The sequence below is a fragment of the Ambystoma mexicanum genome, chromosome 4p (assembly GCF_040938575.1).
Source record: "Ambystoma mexicanum isolate Mex_15411 chromosome 4p, UKY_AmexF1_1, whole genome shotgun sequence".
Classification (NCBI taxonomy): Eukaryota; Metazoa; Chordata; class Amphibia; order Caudata; family Ambystomatidae; genus Ambystoma; species Ambystoma mexicanum.
In genome coordinates, this window is record NC_090927.1 from 1,258,146,978 (window position 1) to 1,258,168,056 (window position 21,079).

Here is a 21,079-nt window from a genome sequence, read left to right on the forward strand (position 1 = left end):
TTTACTATTAATGTAGTACTATGCACTTTATAAGGTATAAAACGAGAATGGGTTATACTGTGAATAATCATGCAATAGCTTTTATAGAATTTCCTTTTATCTTCGATACGGAACCAATTATAATCTTTGTACTCTTTTGGACAATGGTTTTAACATTTGTATGAGTATGTTTAGATAACTTGATATGGTTGTAGATACAATACCAGAGTATTTATTGGAAATGTTAAAGAAAAGAATTGTGATTGGAATCACTTCTATGTAATATTTTGTATCTTTGTGTTATGTGTAAGGCTAACTTTGATTAACCAATGCACAAATTGAACTTTTTTAAAACAAAAAAAAGAAACCGTAGAAGGGGGAGAGAAAAAGAAAAAACCTAAGATGGGAAAAGAGCCAAGAAACCCCAGAGTTGGGAGAGAAACTGCAAGAAGCCCCGGAGTGAAGAAAATAGACAAGGATATGCCTAATGAGGGTGAAAGAACAAAGAGGCTCAGAGTGGGAAAAGTGACTGAGACAAGCCCTGGTGTGGAGAAGGTGCTGCGAGGAGAGAGAAAGAGACCAACCCCAGCACAGGAAGAGATTCAGAGAGAGCTCGGCTGGAAAACCTTCATAACATTCCATAACTGGGAGCAATGATATCCAGGTAACGCTCATAGCCAAAAGCTTCCTTGACCTGCAGATATTCTGTGTTTTCTCCACTCATCCCCGAACACACAGAGGCACTGTTATTTGAGTATAGGGCCTGTATATTGGACAATACACCTGCAGGAATATTATAGTTATTCAAGAACTGCCACAGCTGGTTTCTAGGGACAGAATCAAACGCTGTTTTTAGATGTGCAAACCCAGCATACAGTTGGTTATTATTCAGGTTAGTGTGTTTCTTGACTAGAAGATCTGGACTCAGGCACTCTTCGAGCGTCCCCATTCCCTGCTGGGATCCCACCTCTGAGGGTTTATTATCCCTCTTAGCTAAAGCCATTCTTGGAGTCGACCCAGAATAACCTTGGTATATAATTTCCCTGCCCCATCCAACAAAGAGATGGGGCGGTCATTTTCTGGGGAGTCTTTTGGGCCCTTCTTGAATATAGGGATAATTAAAGCATCACTACAAGCGGGGGGGGGACAGAGCCCAACTTTATGACAGCATTAAAGTCTCATGTCAAAACTGGAGCCATATTACCGGTAAATTTCTAAACAGATCTACAGGGGTTGTAGGTCAACTGGTCGAATCTAAATGGTCGACAGGACAAATGGTCGACACCAAAAGGTTGACAGGTCAAATGATCGAATAATTTTTTTTTTTTCACATTTTTTTTTTGGGGGGGGTCCCCCCAGCCCCTTTTTTTTTGCTAAAAACCCCTTTTTTTCCCTAAACGAAAACCTAAAAATATATATATAATTAAAAAAAAATTCGATCATTTGTCCTGTCGACTAAATTGTGTCGACCATTTGTCTGTCGACCGTTTGTCTGTCGACCATTTGACTAGACACTATCTACAGGTATATAGCTTGGCCCAGGCGCTGCTCCCACTGCCAAGGGCAACAGCTTTTTCAACCTCCTCCACACTTACTACAAGGTCTAGGACATACCCAAGGGAGTCCCCATTTTATGCACCCCAATTTCGTGAGTTGTTGAGTTCCCCCGAGTCCGTACACAAGTTCCGGAAGTGGGTACGCCAGATGTCCGATGCAATGCTGCATTGCAGGTCGCTGGATGCATCTGGAGCCATGCCCAGTACAAGCTTCCAGAAGGTGCGCATTTCATTGACCGTGTACGCCTCCTGAATAGTCCCCCATCTTTCCTGGAGGAAAAGCTTTTTCTTGTTCCCAGGGGTAGTTTGGTAAATCGATCTGAGCAACCTCAGGTTCCTTACGTCTATAGTTGGTCCGTCTTTAAGGCATGCCAGGATATTCTCTGTGCATAATCGACAATCCTCGCCATACCAGCCCTGGCTGGTCTGTGCGTGTTTCTTCACCTTGGAGCCTCGTTTGGTAAACGAGGAGTGTAAGGTCGTGACCATCTCAAAATAGTCATCCAGAACTTCTTGCATGCCCTTAGTCAAATCACAAATAGTTCCAATATAGTCAATAATTGTACAATGTATGCCCAGTAACTCATTTTTTGCTCAGCACCTCTGCCCACTTCACCAGCCTTCTGGAGTGGCCACCAATATCTTTAGAGGTTGCTCTATGGGATTCATCAGTCCTGGCATAATTTCCAAGTACTGATGAAATGCCACACTGAATTGGCCAAGTCCTACAACACCTAGTTTATCGGCTGCCCGGCCGCACTTGCAGAAAAACTGAAGCCAGTGCCTGCTGCCAAGCTCAGAGGGATCGGAAATTACCAAAGTTGCCATGAATTTCCACTGTGCCAGGCCCCGGCTCCAGCCCCAGCATGAAAGTTGAACAACCATTGAGCACCAGCGCCAGCCCAAAGATTGACCCGAGCGGGGCGAGTGGTGCTAGAGCCATTGTCAAGAGGCCCGGCCGGGAAGTGTGGTAGGCGATGCATGGAGGCTGTCCTGCATTTGCTGAACGTGAACTTGTCACTTAAAGTGGAAGACTGTGACCCCCCTCGTTACTCGTGGGGTTTAGTAATTAGGTTACTATCAGCCAGCTCACTGGGCCTCATTCCAAGTTTGGTGATAATTCAGTGGTAATTGCACCGAATCACTGCCAACATCGGTTACAGTATTAACCTTCAATTCACTTAACGTCATCGGGTAAACAATTCACATAACTCTTCAAATAAATACAATAGAATGTAAAATGGCAGTTCATCATTAACGAAGTAAAATACAACATCCGAGCATTAACAAAGGCAGCACATACAAAAGTTCATTGACTTGTATCCTCAGATAGATAATTATCATAACCAAGAAAATAAATACAGTAAAATGCAATGTACCAAATTCATTGTTGGTGGTACACAGTGCAAAAGCAGTATATATAAGAATTGATTAGATATCTATTTGTTTGCAAGAAGATAAGCTTCCTAGAAAAGGAACATTCACGTGGGCTCATGCAAGTGTCAAATGATCCCTTTCAGCGTAGCCTGTCTCTTTAGGCGAGCTCTACAAGGTATTTGGCCACAGAATGGAAGATACGTTTGTTATCAGGCCTATAACAAAGTGCCATGGCTTGAGGGGCATTTCTAATGGCATGGCCCAGAAATCTAGATTTTAAACATTGTTTCCTGGCCTTCAGAAATAATGAGTATATGACCATAAAATCTAAAACACTTTTCACCAGGGGTTTACAATGACACCATTTATCAGTTCACCCGTTCTGTGAGTGGTCAAATGCCAATTCTAAACTTGATATTTAATGCCCGCAGTAACTCGGCCTCAGTGGATCCAGGTACCGCGCATAGCAGCCAAGAATGGCCTGTCCCAATAGATGGGTTGAGTGCAGAAGAATTATAGGTCAATCGCTTCCCTGGTTGTATTGTAAGTTAGCTGCTGTGAGCTACGGCGCCAGTCAGTAACAGAAACATGCAGGACCATTATATATCGCGCAGTGCACGCACGCCGCCCACTGGCCAGTGATTGGTTTTTCTTTTGCTCTCTCCCTTTCCTCCAGCAATTGACGACAATTACTGGCCAACGGCCTGGAGGTCACAATCGTTAGCGTGGTGACTGAATGGCACTCGTTTGAAATATTCCGAATTAGAACAAGATTCCACGAGGAACCGGAAATACCGTAAGAATCTCTTTGGTCTTCTTTGGCCTTTTACATTCTGCAGTAGATATTTAAACCTGGCAGTTGGGTTAATGCTTCCTGGCTGTGTTTTTTCATTGATTGCACAAGAACTGACTTGCCATGATGAATTCTGTAAGCGCAGTGAACCATTTATTTTATTATGTTGGCTGATATGTTTTATGAGAGAACAGACTATGCTTGAAATGTATTTGTTTTTCCTTATTTTTGTTTAGAAATGGGCACAGCTGTCCTGATGAAAACAGTTGTTGAAACTAGGAGGAGGGAAAATAAGTAGTCACTGGAAGTGTGCAATTCAAGTGTGGAAGACAGCGGTCTAGCTGTCTCATCTAGTAGACTATGGTTGTTTCCATTTATTTATGATGTTTGGTTCACATCGATGAGGATACCTACACTCAGGGTTTCGCTCTTAGGATTTACAATTGTTGTAGATCTATGTATATGAGTGTACTCCATTACACATCCGCCGGATCAGATTGCAGTGGAGTACATTGTATTTTGCACATTTCACATTGCACTTTACGATATTGCATATGTATGTATATTGCCATGCATTTGAAATGATGATATTGTCTGTGTATCTGTTATTTTGTAATATGTATGTCCAACAAAATTATTAGTCATCGAGGGCGGCTTTATAAAATTACACAGTGACTAAATAAATAAAGAATTGTTATGTGACAAACATATCCTCATTCCAATTTTTGGTGTAATACTATGTAATTTAGCCCTTGGAATGAGGCATTAGGGGCTGTTCTAGCTTTTTGATGTATATATTTACTTTGCAACATTGACCTTGAAACCAACGCGTCTTTTTGAGTGCACTTTCTTGACGCTTTTGCGAGGCTTAGTTAATAGGCTATGGGCCTCATTACAACTTTGGAGGTAGCCATGGCACTATTAGCGCCATGGCTGCCTCCAAAATCTTGTCTGGGTCTGGTCTGGTGGAGCGGGGACTTCCGCCCTAGGCGGACCCGGTAAGTCCCCATTCCAAAGGCCATTACCCATTCCCATTTGAGCCCCCATAGAGCTCAATGGGAAGGCGGAAGTTGCTAATAACGGGCCCGCTAATTGTGGTCCCGTTATTAGCTCCAAGGTCCCTTAATGGGTCCCGTAAAGAACGTGTGGTCCGACCACACGTCCTTTACGGTCCCCACCAAGGGACCTTGGAATTGGGCGGTAAGGGATTACCGGCACCGGTCTCCTTACCAGTGCCCTGTATCCCTTACCGCCCAACTTGGAATGAGGCCCTATGAATTCTATCTACCATGTCATTGCATGAGTGTAAAATGCACTCTTTAGATGCCTCAAGGTTACCAAATATTCCTTCCAAGGATGGAAGTAGTTCTAAATATACACTGGGCAACAATGTTTCTTTGTTAATGAAGTCCCATTTTACCATTCGCCTGGCTCGGCATGCAGTGTGTATTGGTATGTTCCCTTCACAGTCACTTGTCAATCTAGAGCCAGTCCACACCCATTTCTAATATTAATATTAGGGGACAATGATCATTCTCATTTATTAATAGCACCTCAAACCTCTTGACTAGTTCCCACATCTACATACTGATTAGAATATAGTCTATGCTAATCAATCAAAACCTGTTTATCCAACTGTAATTATTACAATCATGAAACACAATAAATAATCACAAATAAAGACAATACATTGAAAAGAAAAACAATTACAGTCAATACAAATATTAAAACATAATGTGTATGCCTAGACCTAGTCAAGCCAATTTAAAAGACCATTCTTAAAATAAAAGCAATGAAATAGAAAGGAGGACCGTTCTCTATCTACATATCACATATCTTTACTTGTAGTGTAGTACAACAACCAGAAGAATTATGTTTAGCCTATATGTTTCAAATAGAATGGTCTAGTTTTGAGTGCAGTTCACAAGTAAGATAATAGAGCCCATCCGATACAAGTGGACTCCACCATTAATAAGAAATAAAGTGCTGGGCTGCATTGACAGATACCAGACTCTCTGAGGACTATTCGTAGAGTGTTCTGACTAATCGAGTCATATGCCAGGCAAAACAATACAAAATGCAATAAATCCTCCTTAGGTACACTGCATAAAGGACAACTAGTCACTCCATCCTGACCCGTCCATGTAGCTGTTACAGCTTTTAGCAGGAGACAGTTTAGTCTTGCTCTCGTAATCAAACACTTATCTTTCAGATAGTGTGCAGTAGCACCTGGAGCGTTCCAAGTGCCGGATGGAATGACCAATAAAGCTCACAGACCAAATAACCAGACAGACTCAAAGAATGTGGCAAAATACTACTTTATTATCAGCTCAATAAAGTAGGGAAACCTGGCGAAGAACAAATCGTAGTCCACACACTAATGAGAATAATTTGATTATACAAAAAGTTTATACCTCAATATAGGTCAGCTATGATGTCATCCTACATGGCAAACTTAAAAAACCTATTGCCGGGAGGGATTGGTTAAGGGATCATATGTACGTATAGCTCTTATAAGTGTTAGTATCATTATTCGATGTCCCTTATCTGGTAGGCATGCCTCAAACTACCTCTAAATACATATAATACAGATTAGTAGCTGAATAACAGCAGCAGATTGGTTTCTGCAACAATGTATAACACACAGTAATCCTCCTTGGTCTCGGGAAGAAAGCTCAGGGGCAACGCATTTGTCTTGGAAGCAAGACGACGGAGAGCAACACAAGTTCAATCCCTGGGTCCACGCTTAGAAACCTCTGGGTATTAAGCGCGCTATAAATAAGCCATTACAATTACTGCTACATAGAACCCTATGATTGGTTGTCATTCTGTTTGTTTGGTTGTCTCCATGACCATCAGTCTGACTTCAGAGCTGCCAGAAGCACGGAAACTGCTCTCCTGAACATCTGTGAAGACATGTTCTCCAACCTCGATTCCAACACCCCCTGTGTCCTCATCTTGCTTGATCTCTCTTCTGCCTTTGACACGGTCAACCATGACATCCTGCTCAACTATCTCTGTGATAACCTGGGTATCACCGATCAGGCCCTGGCTTGGCTGACTTATTTCCTCTCTGATAGACCCTCCCAGGTCCAACTTGGGTCCTTCCTCTCCTCTATCTCTATCTCTACCTGTGGTATTCCCCAGGGGTCTAACCTCTCTCCCTGGCTGTTCAAACAATACCTGCCACCTCTTGCCCACCGCATTGCCGCTCTCTGCCCCAACTTTCAGTGCTATGTGGATGACACTCAACTAATTTTCAGGCTCCCTTCCACCGCCTCTTCTCCTTCTTTCATCTCTGACTGTCTGTCTGCTATCCAGGAGTGGTGTGCCACCAATGATCTCTGCCTTAATTCCAGTGAGACCGAGATTCTCCTCATCTGCACACCTGCTCCCTCCTTTCCTGGTACTTTCTGGCCGGCCTCTCTTGGCCCTCTTCCTGCTCCCACCTGTGAGGCTAAAAACCTGGGGGTCATCTTCGACTCCACACTCTCCTTCTTTCCTCAAATCTCTGATGTCTCTAAGAAGTCACACTACCAGATGCACCTCATCAGAGGTATTCTTCCTTTCCTCTCCTTCCCCCAGAAGCTCACTGTCTCTAGAGCTCTGGTTCTCTCTAGGCTGGAGTACTGCAACATCCTCTTTCTAAATATGCCTGCCTCTACTCTCCGCCCTCTGCAACTCATCCAAAACAGGACTGTGAGACTTGTCCTTGGCCTCAAGCCCAGGCATCGTATCTCTCCAGGACTGAAATCTCTGCACTGGCTCCCAGTAGCAGGGAGGATTAAGTTCAAAACCCTCTGCATTGTCCACAAGGCCTTCTGGGGCCTCGGGCCTCAATACCTTCAACTTTCTCTTCCTAAATATCTTCCTTCTCGAGCTCTTCGCTCATCCGCCTCCAACTCTCTCAGGGTCAGTCGCTTCTTCAAGCAACAAGGTGATGGTAGATCTCTTTCTTCGGGTGGGGCCTCCCTCTGGAACAGCCTCCCTGCCTCTCTGAAACTTGAGGAGAACCATCTCTGGTTCCGAAAGCACCTCAAGACCTTCCTCTTTGCTTCTGCTTTCTCTCCCACTCTCTCCTGCTGATCTCCTGGCTGAAAGTGAAACTGCACTGATTACCTGGCTACCCTCTGATCTCGGGCCCAGGTCCCCTGCCCCCCAGTTGCACACCTGCACTGCCACCCTGGCAACCCTTGCACTCGGGGGCTGTTTCTGTAGCCTCACAGCCCCCTACCAGCACTTGACACCTGATGTCTGCACTTACCCTTGCACTTGCCACCATCTGGCTGCACTTTTATGTATTGTTTTTATTTATTTTCTTGTTTACCCTATGTACTGCACTGCCCCTCCCACTTCCCCGCACTGTCCCCTTCCCCCTCCCCTGCATTTGCGCGATCTCAATGTTTCCTGGCCTAGTAAGAACGTTGTCTCTGTCCTCCCTCTGTTCTCCCTCCCTTGCCTCGTTGAACCTTGAAACACTTGTGTATAGGCGCGTTATAAATGCCATATCTTATCATATCATATCATTCTCTCCCAACCTTGGAGTTCCGGCTTGTTAGCAGCACGTAAAACGAAACTGAGGTGCAGAGAACAACGTCAGACTACTACCCACTCGCCCAATTACTCTCTTGTTGGTCCGGCCCTAAGCCAAGGTCTCTTCTTGCGGGCTGATCTCTTCTCTGGGAGTTTTAAGGGAGTTTAGGTACACCACTATCTTCGTCTGCAGCTTAATGAATAGGCCTTGTTTTCAAGTTCTGAATAACGTGTGATGAGACCGCGATTTTGTCCATTTTGACCTTTTATTTAGTGCTATTCAAATCAATGAAGCTGGGCTTCATTACTCCTCTTGGCCTCTGGAGACTTGATGGCTCTACCTCACACATGCTTTCTGCATCCTTGATTGTCCAACACTTGGCACTTGCAGATGTTTTCTTCTTTGCTTAATCTAAGAGAAATATGTCTGACGTACATGACTTATCCTCTGGACTCCCTTTGTGCCTTGCAATTATTCCTTGATGTGGCATCCTTGATCCCAGGCCAATAGATATTCTTTGTTTCTCACACAAAGCTATTTTTCCAGCGCCTCTTAGCTCTATACCCCTGGGTTGTTTCTGAGGTAGCTTGGTCATTCTTAATATGTGCCCAGTGTCCATCATTTAATCATGGTTGCTCTAGTCATGTTATATTTTCGTCTGCAGCAAGTATCTATATGTCTCATCTAGCTTGTGTTTCTGCATGTGTACATTCAGTTAATCTCTTCTCACTTATTTCTTTAGTGCACATGATTCCTTCATATTCTCTAGATGTTTTCAGCACTAGGTCTCTGTCTCTGTAGTTCATCATGCGCGCTATGATGGGCCTCGGGTATGCTCCGGGCTTGGGACGAGGTGTCAGTGATTTATGTGCACGTTCCACAATGAACATAGGTGACCATCCACGGTCCCCCAGAAGATCACGTAGGAGTTTTTCCACCGCTTGTTCCATGGGTCCTTTCAAGGCTTCTTCCGGCATACCAATTATGCAGATGTTATTCCGTCGGGATCTAGCTTCCAAATCTACACACTAAATTTTGACCGTTCCCAGTTCCTTTGCCATTGTCATCACAGTATTTTTAAACAATTCCAATGTGTCCTCCGTATTGGAGATTCGAGTCTCGGCTTCCGTGATACGGTTTGTGGTGTTATCCAGTTGAGTTTTAATAGAGGCGACGTTGGAAGTTATCCCATCCAATTTCTCATTGAGGGAGGAAAATCCTTGTTGCATAGACAAGAAGACTGCCTGGGGGTCCATCGCTGGTGTAGTTGTAGCTGATTGTGTTTGCAGCAGTACTTCTGTGGACATTGTGGCCTCCATGCCCTTCTTTGTCGCTGTTGTATATTTCTCTATAGCTCCTTTCCCCTTCTCTGGACCGAGGCCTGTGGGCATCCTCTTTATTGCTTATCCTGGGCTAGTCTTTGTAGGTGTTCTACCCTTGGTTAGTTCGTTGCACTGCACCAGGGTCGCGCTGCCTGTATTGCATCCGGCAACGTGCTTGCTGAGACGGGATGTTGGGGCTTGGGGAGGTGGCTCTCCGCCCAGTCCGGCGTGACTTTCTATTTTCCGTTTCCCAGCCAAGTCTGTTGGGCCTTTTCTCACTCGTCATCCGTTGTAGCCCTCAGTTGCAATGTGAGTGCTTATGGCGTATTATGGATGGAAAACAACGGATTATGGGTCTTGTACGGGTTATGGGTCTTGTCTATTTCAAGGATACACCCCTCTTAGACCCCCCAAGTTGACCGCTGTTCGTCTGGCGGTGATTGGTTGACCCTTGGCGTTTCCCCTTTCGCCGTGGTCGTGACCTGTCCTGAAGATGAAACTACCAGCACCTGGGAGTGGGCACCTTTGGTTGCCCCAGCCCAAAGGGGCTGATGTGTTCGTTTGGCCTTTGTTGCTACTGAGTAGGCTCTATAGTGGCTTGTCCCCGGAGCTTCAGTGGGTGAGCCTACCCTTGTAATGTGTCCAGCATGAGAAGTGCAGGGATATGTGTGGGGTACCTCTTTGTGGGTGTTGGTAGACTCCCCTTCTGGCCTTGAGGTACTTCGGGCTGTAGTTGTTACAGGTGTGCTTTAGATACTAGATCCTGGATTCAAGGGCCTGGTCTAGCTGGTTTTGCTTGAGGAGCGGCACCTCTATTGCCCGTAGTGTTGTGGTGAGCTGTAACGTGTTGTTTGCCCGTGACTTGTACTGTGTTGTCTTGCCTGGGTTCAGGGAATGATCGCTCTTCCAGAGTAATGGGAGGAGGACGGTCTGCAGTCCCGCTGATGCCTCCCGCGTCCGATTCGAGTGTTGGCGGCCTTGCGATGCCAGCCGTGCCTCAGTGCTAGGTGCGGGACGGGCAGAGCCACGTATCTTCGCAAGTGGCCGACTGGTTTCCGGGTCCCCCCAGTCTCAATGAGGTGAGTTGGACTAGTGGATGGGGGCGGCGGCATACAGGGTAGCACAAGACTTGGAGGGGCCCAGGGCAGTGACGGGCCGGGACGGACCAATCACACCCACTCCCCTTCTCCCTACCGCTCTTTTGGGTTCTTCTGGGTGCAGCGGCTCCACAGTCTCGTCTCAGCCTCTGTTCGGGTGGCTGCAGTGTTGGATCTGCAGGCGCTCAACGAATCTTGGAGCACCTGCGACATTCTGGCCTGTGTTTTTTGCTAAAACCCCTTTTTTTCCCTAAACGAAAACCTAAAAATATATATAGAACTAAAAAAAAATTCGATCATTTGTCCTGTCGACTAAATTGTGTCGACCATTTGTCTGTCGACCATTTGTCTGTCGACCATTTGACTAGACACTATCTACAGGTATATAGCTTGGCCCAGGGGCTGTTCCCACTGCCAAGGGCAACAGCTTTTTCAACCTCCTCCACACTTACTACAAGGTCTAGGACATACCCAAGGGAGTCCCCATTTTATGCACCCCAATTTCGTGAGTTGTTGAGTTCCCCCGAGTCCGTACACAAGTTCCGGAAGTGGGTACGCCAGATGTCCGATGCAATGCTGCATTGCAGGTCCCTGGATGCATCTGGAGCCATGCCCAGTACAAGCTTCCAGAAGGTGCACATTTCATTGACCGTGTACGCCTCCTGAATAGTCCCCCATCTTTCCTGGAGGAAAAGCTTTTTCTTGTTCCCAGGGGTAGTTTGGTAAATCGATCTGAGCAACCTCAGGTTCCTTACGTCTATAGTTGGTCCGTCTTTAAGGCATGCCAGGATATTCTCTGTGCATAATCGACAATCCCCGCCATACCAGCCCTGGCTGGTCTGTGCGTGTTTCTTCACCTTGGAGCCTCGTTCGGTAAACGAGGAGTGTAAGGTCGTGACCATCTCAAAATAGTCATCCAGAACTTCTTGCATGCCCTTAGTCAAATCCCAAATAGTTCCAATATAGTCAATAATTGTACAATGTATGCCCAGTAACCAATCTTTGTTCAGCACCTCTGCCCACTTCACCAGCCTTCTCGAGTGGCCACCAATATCTTTAGAGGTTGCTCTATGGGATTCATCAGTCCTGGCATAATTTCCAAGTACTGATGAAATGCCACACTGAATTGGCCAAGTCCTACAACACCTAGTTTATCGGCTGCCCGGCCGCACTTGCAGAAAAACTGAAGCCAGTGCCTGCTGCCAAGCTCAGAGGGATCGGAAATTACCAAAGTTGCCATGAATTTCCACTGTGCCAGGCCCCGGCTCCAGCCCCAGCATGAAAGTTGAACAACCATTGAGCACCAGCGCCAGCCCAAAGATTGACCCGAGCGGGGCGAGTGGTGCTAGAGCCATTGTCAAGAGGCCCGGCCGGGAAGTGTGGTAGGCGATGCATGGAGGCTGTCCTGCATTTGCTGAACGTGAACTTGTCACTTAAAGTGGAAGACTGTGACCCCCCTCGTTACTCGTGGGGTTTAGTAATTAGGTTACTATCAGCCAGCTCACTGGGCCTCATTCCAAGTTTGGTGATAATTCAGTGGTAATTGCACCGAATCACTGCCAACATCGGTTACAGTATTAACCTTCAATTCACTTAACGTCCTCGGGTAAACAATTCACATAACTCTTCAAATAAATACAATAGAATGTGAAACGCCAATTCATCATTAACGAAGTAAAATACAACATCAGAGCATTAACAAAGGCAGCACATACAAAAGTTCATTGACTTGTATCCTCAGATAGATAATTATCATAACCAAGAAAATAAATACAGTAAAATGCAATGTACCAAATTCATTGTTGGTGGTACACAGTGCAAAAGCAGTATATATAAGAATTGATTAGATATCTATTTGTTTGCAAGAAGATAAGCTTCCTAGAAAAGGAACATTCACGTGGGCTCATGCAAGTGTCAAATGATCCCTTTCAGCGTAGCCTGTCTCTTTAGGCGAGCTCTACAAGGTATTTGGCCACAGAATGGAAGATACGTTTGTTATCAGGCCTATAACAAAGTGCCATGGCTTGAGGGGCATTTCTAATGGCATGGCCCAGAAATCTAGATTTTAAACATTGTTTCCTGGCCTTCAGAAATAATGAGTATATGACCATAAAATCTAAAACACTTTTCACCAGGGGTTTACAATGACACCATTTATCAGTTCACCCGTTCTGTGAGTGGTCAAATGCCAATTCTAAACTTGATATTTAATGCCCGCAGTAACTCGGCCTCAGTGGATCCAGGTACCGCGCATAGCAGCCAAGAATGGCCTGTCCCAATAGATGGGTTGAGTGCAGAAGAATTATAGGTCAATCGCTTCCCTGGTTGTATTGTAAGTTAGCTGCTGTGAGCTACGGCGCCAGTCAGTAACAGAAACATGCAGGACCATTATATATCGCGCAGTGCACGCACGCCGCCCACTGGCCAGTGATTGGTTTTTCTTTTGCTCTCTCCCTTTCCTCCAGCAATTGACGACAATTACTGGCCAACGGCCTGGAGGTCACAATCGTTAGCGTGGTGACTGAATGGCACTCGTTTGAAATATTTCGAATTAGAACAAGATTCCACGATGAACCGGAAATACCGTAAGTATCTCTTTGGTCTTCTTTGGCCTTTTACATTCTGCAGTAGATATTTAAACCTGGCAGTTGGGTTAATGCTTCCTGGCTGTGTTTTTTCATTGATTGCACAAGAACTGACTTGCCATGATGAATTCTGTAAGCGCAGTGAACCATTTATTTTATTATGTTGGCTGATATGTTTTATGAGAGAACAGACTATGTTTGAAATGTATTTGTTTTTCCTTATTTTTGTTTAGAAATGGGCACAGCTGTCCTGATGAAAACAGTTGTTGAAACTAGGAGGAGGGAAAATAAGTAGTCCCTGGAAGTGTGCAATTCAAGTGTGGAAGACAGCGGTCTAGCTGTCTCATCTAGTAGACTATGGTTGTTTCCATTTATTTATGATGTTTGGTTCACATCGATGAGGATACCTACACTCAGGGTTTCGCTCTTAGGATTTACAATTGTTGTAGATCTATGTATATGAGTGTACTCCATTACACATCCGCCGGATCAGATTGCAGTGGAGTACATTGCATTTTGCACATTTCACATTGCACTTTACGATATTGCATATGTATGTATATTGCCATGCATTTGAAATGATGATATTGTCTGTGTATCTGTTATTTTGTAATATGTATGTCCAACAAAATTATTAGTCATCGAGGGCGGCTTTATAAAATTACACAGTGACTAAATAAATAAAGAATTGTTATGTGACAAACATATCCTCATTCCAATTTTTGGTGTAATACTATGTTATTTAGCCCTTGGAATGAGGCATTAGGAGCTATTCTAGCTTTTTGATGTATATATTTACTTCGCAACATTGACCTTGAAACCAACTTCCAGTCCCACCCCTCTTCCACCTACGGCCACTAGCTCAGGCTTTACCTTCAAAAAGGTATCCATACCGGAGGTACAGAAAATTATAGCATCCTTGAAACCCTCGAACTGCAAGGGGGATAGTTGCCCCGCACAGATCATAAAAGATGCAGCTAGGGATCTCTCCCCCTTCATTACTAAATTAATAAACCTGTCTTTCTCCAATAACTTGGTCCCCAGTAATCTGAAACAACCCTGGGTCCTACCACTACTAAAAAAAAAACACTCTCGACCCTGACATACCCACGAATTATAGACCCATTACCACCGTCCCATTCTTACTAAAAATTCTTGATAGAGTGGCCTATTTACAAATCCAGGATTACCTCGAGACAAATCATTTACTAGGAACTCGCCAATCTGGCTTTCGACCACAACACGGGAAAGAAACGGCCCTTGTTGATCTCAAATGCCAGATAGACGAACTTAAAGATAAAGGTAAGGCTGCCATCCTTCTTCTCCTCGACCTCTCCACTGCCTTTGACCTGGTCGACCACAAAATCCTGTGCAACCGTTTGTCATCGGCAGCACACTTCTCCCACTCTGCGGTCACATGGATCCAATCCTTCCTGGACAATAGGACCATGCGTGTCTTCTCACCCCTAGCAGCGGCTGACCCTATCCCCATTACCTGCGGTGTCCCACAAGGATCCTGTGTCTCACCTACTTTGTACAATATATTTACAAAGCCCCTATTTGACAAGCTGGACAATCTGGGTGTCACCTACACGAACTACGCAGATGACACCCAGATACTCCTCACTCTATCCGGTAATTACAACGTGGACGCCAAATGGATCAATGAAGTCTTCTCCATCATTCAGGCATGGATGGCCACACATGGCCTCTGCCTGAATGATGATAAGACCGAACTGCTTCTTGTCGGCTCACCCAATACCATCCGTAAACTCTGTCCCGGTTACACCAGCTTTACCATTGACGGTAACACCATACCCATCGCCAAAAGTGTAAAAACCCTCGGTTTCTATTTAGACACGAATACCAACTTAGCCAAACAAATCAATATGACTGCCTCAGCCACTGCCTACACTGGTAAATTAATTAGGGCCTGCAGACCATTGATCTCCCCCAACAACTGCCTCACTTTAGCCAGAGCACTCATTCAATCCAAACTGGACCACTGTAATAGCCTCTATGTAGGTGCCAATAAAACAGTAATCAATAAATTGCAAGTCTTACAAAATAACGCACTCCGTGCAGCCCTAAATCTTCCCAGAAGAGAACATATCTCCGCTACAAGAATTGCATGCAAATGGCTCTCCATCCAACAAAAAATAGACTTAAAAACCATATGCCTTACATACAAAGCTCTTAACCACCTAGCCCCGCCCTATCTCACTAACAAATGTACATTAAGACAGAACACTAGAACCACTAGATCGTCTAACACACTACAACTGACAGTGCCCAAATACTCCCTCAAAAGAGCTGGTGGATCCAGCTTCCCAGCTCTGGCCTCACAACTTTGGAACACCATTCCACTGGATATCAAATCCACACCTACCTTCCAACCCTTCAGAACTAAGGTCATCACCTGGTTACCCAACAAATAACCAACCATGTATGTATGCATACTCAATGTTCAAATGCTTCTTATTGTGTTTGCCTATTATTATCTATGCACTAACTGCCTTCTTGTCAACCTTTATATGCCACATTACTGTTGTACTATTGTTCCCTACTGTTGCCTGTAACCAGATGCTCAAAGCGCACATATACCCCTGGGTCAAGAGCGCTGTACAAATAAATAAACAAACAAATAAACAAACGCGTCTTTTTGAGTGCACTTTCTTGACGCTTTTGCGAGGCTTAGTTAATAGGCTATGGGCCTCATTACGACTTTGGAGGTAGCCATGGCACTATTAGCGCCATGGCTGCCTCCAAAATCTTGTCCGGGTCTGGTCTGGTGGAGCGGGGACTTCCGCCCTAGGCGGGCCCGGTAAGTCCCCATTCCAAAGGCCATTCCCCATTCCCATTTGAGCCCCCATAGAGCTCAATGGGAAGGCGGAAGTTGCTAATAACGGGCCCGCTAATTGTGGTCCCGTTATTAGCTCCAAGGTCCCTTAATGGGTCCCGTAAAGAACGTGTGGTCCGACCACACGTCCTTTACGGTCCCCACCAAGGGACCTTGGAATTGGGCGGTAAGGGATTACCGGCACCGGTCTCCTTACCAGTGCCCGGTATCCCTTACCGCCCAACTTGGAATGAGGCCCTATGAATTCTATCTACCATGTCATTGCATGAGTGTAAAATGTACTCTTTAGATGCCTCAAGGTTACCAAATATTCCTACCACGGATGGAAGTAGTTCTAAATATACACTGGGCAACACTGTTTCTTTGTTAATGAAGTCCCATTTTACCATTCGCCTGGCTCGGCATGCAGTGTGTATTGGTATGTTCCCTTCACAGTCACTTGTCAATCTAGAGCCAGTCCACACCCATTTCTAATATTAATTTTAGGGGACAATGATCATTCTCATTTATTAATAGCACCTCAAACCTCTTGACTAGTTCCCACATCTACATACTGATTAGAATATAGTCTATGCTAATCAATCAAAACCTGTTTATCCAACTGTAATTATTACAATCATGAAACACAATAAATAATCACAAATAAAGACAATACATTGAAAAGAAAAACAATTACAGTCAATACAAATATTAAAACATAACTTGTATGCCTAGACCTAGTCAAGCAAATTTAAAAGACCTTTCTTAAAATAAAAGCAATGAAATAGAAAGGAGGACCGTTCTCTATCTACATATCACATATCTTTACTTGTAGTGTAGTACAGCAACCAGAAGAATTATGTTTAGCCTATATGTTTCAAATAAAATGGTCTAGTTTTGAGTGCAGTTCACAAGTAAGATAATAGAGCCCATCCGATACAAGTGGACTCCACCATTAATAAGAAATAAAGTGCTGGGCTGCATTGACAGATACCAGACTCTCTGAGGACTATTCGTAGAGTGTTCCGACTAATCGAGTCATATGCCAGGCAAAACAATACAAAATGCAATAAATCCTCCTTAGGTACACTGCATAAAGGACAACTAGTCACTCCATCCTGACCCGTCCATGTAGCTGTTACAGCTTTTAGCAGAAGACAGTTTAGTCTTGCTCTCGTAATCAAACACTTATCTTTCAGATAGTGTGCAGTAGCACCTGGAGCAGTCCAAGTGCCGGATGGAATGACCAATAAAGCTCACAGACCAAATAACCAGACAGACTCAAAGAATGTGGCAAAATACTACTTTATTATCAGCTCAATAAAGTAGGGAAACCTGGCGAAGAACAAATCATAGTCCACACACTAACGAGAATAATTTGATTATACAAAAAGTTTATACCTCAATATAGGTCAGCTATGATGTCATCCTACAAGGCAAACTTAAAAAACCTATTGCCGGGAGGGATTGGTTAAGGGAACATATGTACGTATAGCTCTTATAAGTGTTAGTATCATTATTCAATGTCCCTTATCTGGTAGGCATGCCTCGAACTACCTCTAAATACATATAATACAGATTAGTAGCTGAATAACAGCAGCAGATTGGTTTCTGCAACAATGTATAACACACAGTAATCCTCCTTGGTCTCGGGAAGAAAGCTCAGGGGCAACACATTTGTCTTGGAAGCAAGACGACAGAGAGCAACACAGGTTCAATCCCTGGGTCCATGCTTAGAAACCTCTGGGTATTAAGCGCGCTATAAATAAGCCATTACAATTACTGCTACATAGAACCCTATGATTGGTTGTCATTATGTTTGTTTGGTTGTCTCCATGACCATCAGTCTGACTTCAGAGCTGCCAGAAGCACGGAAACTGCTCTCCTGAACATCTGTGAAGACATGTTCTCCAACCTCGATTCCAACACCCCTGTGTCCTCATCTTGCTTGATCTCTCTTCTGCCTTTGACACGGTCAACCATGCCATCCTGCTCAACCATCTCTGTGATAACCTGGGTATCATCGATCAGGCCCTGGCTTGGCTGACTTATTTCCTCTCTGATAGACCCTCCCAGGTCCAACTTGGGTCCTTCCTCTCCTCTATCTCTATCTCTACCTGTGGTATTCCCCAGGGGTCTAATCTCTCTCCCTGGCTGTTCAAACAATACCTGCCACCTCTTGCCCACCGCATTGCCGCTCTCTGCCCCAACTTTCAGTGCTATGTGGATGACACTCAACTAATTTTCAGGCTCCCTTCCACCGCCTCTTCTCCTTCTCTCATCTCCGACTGTCTGTCTGCTATCCAGGAGTGGTGTGCCGCCAATGACCTCTGCTTAATTCCAGTGAGACCGAGATTCTCCTCATCTGCACACCTGCTCCCTCCTTTGCTGGTACTTTCTGGCCAGCCTCTCTTGGCCCTCTTCCTGCTCCCACCTGTGAGGCTAAAAACCTGGGGGTCATCTTCGACTCCACACTCTCCTTCTTTCCTCAAATCTCTGATGTCTCTAAGAAGTCACACTACCAGATGCACCTCATCAGAGGTATTCTTCCTTTCCTCTCCTTCCCCCAGAAGCTCACTGTCTCTAGAGCTCTGGTTCTCTCTAGGCTGGAGTACTGCAACATCCTCTTTCTAAATATGCCTGCCTCTACTCTCCGCCCTCTGCAACTCATCCAAAACAGGACTGTGAAACTTGTCCTTGGCCTCAAGCCCAGGCATCGTATCTCTCCAGAACTGAAATCTCTGCACTGGCTCCCAGTAGCAAGGAGGATTAAGTTCAAAACCCTCTGCATTGTCCACAAGGCCTTCAGGGCCTCGGGCCTCAATACCTTCAACTTTCTCTTCCTAAATATCTTCCTTCTCGAGCTCTTCGCTCATCCGCCTCCAACTCTCTCAGGGTCAGTCGCTTCTTCAAGCAACAAGGTGATGGTAGATCTCTTTCTTCGGGTGGGGCCTCGCTCTGGAACAGCCTCCCTGCCTCTCTGAAACTTGAGGAGAACCATCTCTGGTTCCGAAAGCACCTCAAGACCTTCCTCTTTTCTTCTGCTTTCTCTCCCCCTCTCTCCTGCTGATCTCATGGCTGAAAGTGAAACTGCACTGATTACCTGGCTACCCTCTGATCTCGGGCCCAGGTCCCCTGCCCCCAGTTGCACACCTGCACTGCCCCCCTCGCAACCCTTGCACTCGGGGGCTGTTTCTGTATCCTCACAGCCCCCTACCAGCACTTGACACCTGATGTCTGCACTTACCCTTGCACTTGCCACCATCTGGCTGCACTTTTATGTATTGTTTTTATTTATTTTCTTGTTTACCCTATGTACTGCACTGCCCCTCCCATTTCCCCGCACTGTCCCCTTCCCCCTCCCCTGCATTTGCGCAATCTCAATGTTTCCTGGCCTAGTAAGAACGTTGTCTCTGTCCTCCCTCTGTTCTCCCTCCCTTGCCTCGTTGAACCTTGAAACACTTGTGTATAGGCGCGCTATAAATGCCATATCTTATCATATCATATCATTCTCTCCCAACCTTGGAGTTCCGGCTTGTTAGCAGCACGTAAAACGAAACTGAGGTGCAGAGAACAACGTCAGACTACTACCCACTCGCCCAATTACTCTCTTGTTGGTCCGGCCCTAAGCCAAGGTCTCTTCTTGCGGGCTGTTCTCTTCTCTGGGAGTTTTAAGGGAGTTTAGGTACACCACTATCTTCGTCTGCAGCTTAATGGATAGGCCTTGTTTTCAAGTTCTGAATAACGTGTGATGAGACCGCGATTTTGTCCATTTTGACCTTTTATTTAGTGCTATTCAAATCAATGAAGCTGGGCTTCATTACCCCTCTTGGCCTCTGGAGACTTGATGGCTCTACCTCACACATGCTTTCTGCATCCTTGATTGTCCAACACTTGGCACTTGCAGATGTTTTCTTCTTTGCTTAATCTAAGAGAAATATGTCTTACGTACATGACTTATCCTCTGGACTCCCTTTGTGCCTTGCAATTATTCCTTGATGTGGCATCCTTGATCCCAGGCCAATAGATATTCTTTGTTTCTCACACAAAGCTATTTTTCCAGCGCTTCTTAGCTCTATAGCCCTGGGTTGTTTCTGAGGTAGCTTGGTCATTCTTAATATGTGCCCGGCGTCCATCATTTAATCATGGTTGCTCTAGTCATGTTATATTTTCGTCTGCAGCAAGTATCTATATGTCTCATCTAGCTTGTGTTTCTGCATGTGTACATTTAGTTAATCTCTTCTAACTTATTTGTTTAGTGCACATGATTTCTTCATATTCTCTAGATGTTTTCAGCACTAGGTCTCTGTCTCTGTAGTTCATCATGCGCGCTATGATGGGCCTCGGGTATGCTCCGGGCTTGGGACGAGGTGCCAGTGATTTATGTGCACGTTCCACAATGAACATAGGTGACCATCCGCGGTCCCCCAGAAGATCACGTAGGAGTTTTTCCACCGCTTATTCCATGGGTCCTTTCAAGGCTTCTTCCGGCATACCAATTATGCAGATGTTATTCCGTCGGGATCTAGCTTCCAAATCTACACACTAAATTTTGACCGTTCCCAGTTCCTTTGCCATTGTCATCACAGTATTTTTTCAACAATTCCAATGTGTCCTCCGTATTGGAGATTCAAGTCTCGGCTTCTGTGATGCGGTTTGTGGTCTTATCCAGTTGAGTTTTAATAGAGGCGACGTTGGAAGTTATCCCATCCAATTTCTCATTGAGGGAGGAAAATCCTTGTTGCATAGCCAAGAAGACTGCCTGCGGGTCCATCGCTGGTGTAGTTGTAGCTGGTTGTGTTTGCGGCAGTACTTCTGTGGACATTGTGGCCTCCATGCCCTTCTTTGTCGCTGTTGTATATTTCTCTATAGCTCCTTTCCCCTTCTCTGGACCGAGGCCTGTGGGCATCCTCTTTATTGCTTATCCTGGGCTAGTCTTTGTAGGTGTTCTACCCTTGGTTAGTTCGTTGCACTGCACCAGGGTCGCGCTGCCTGTA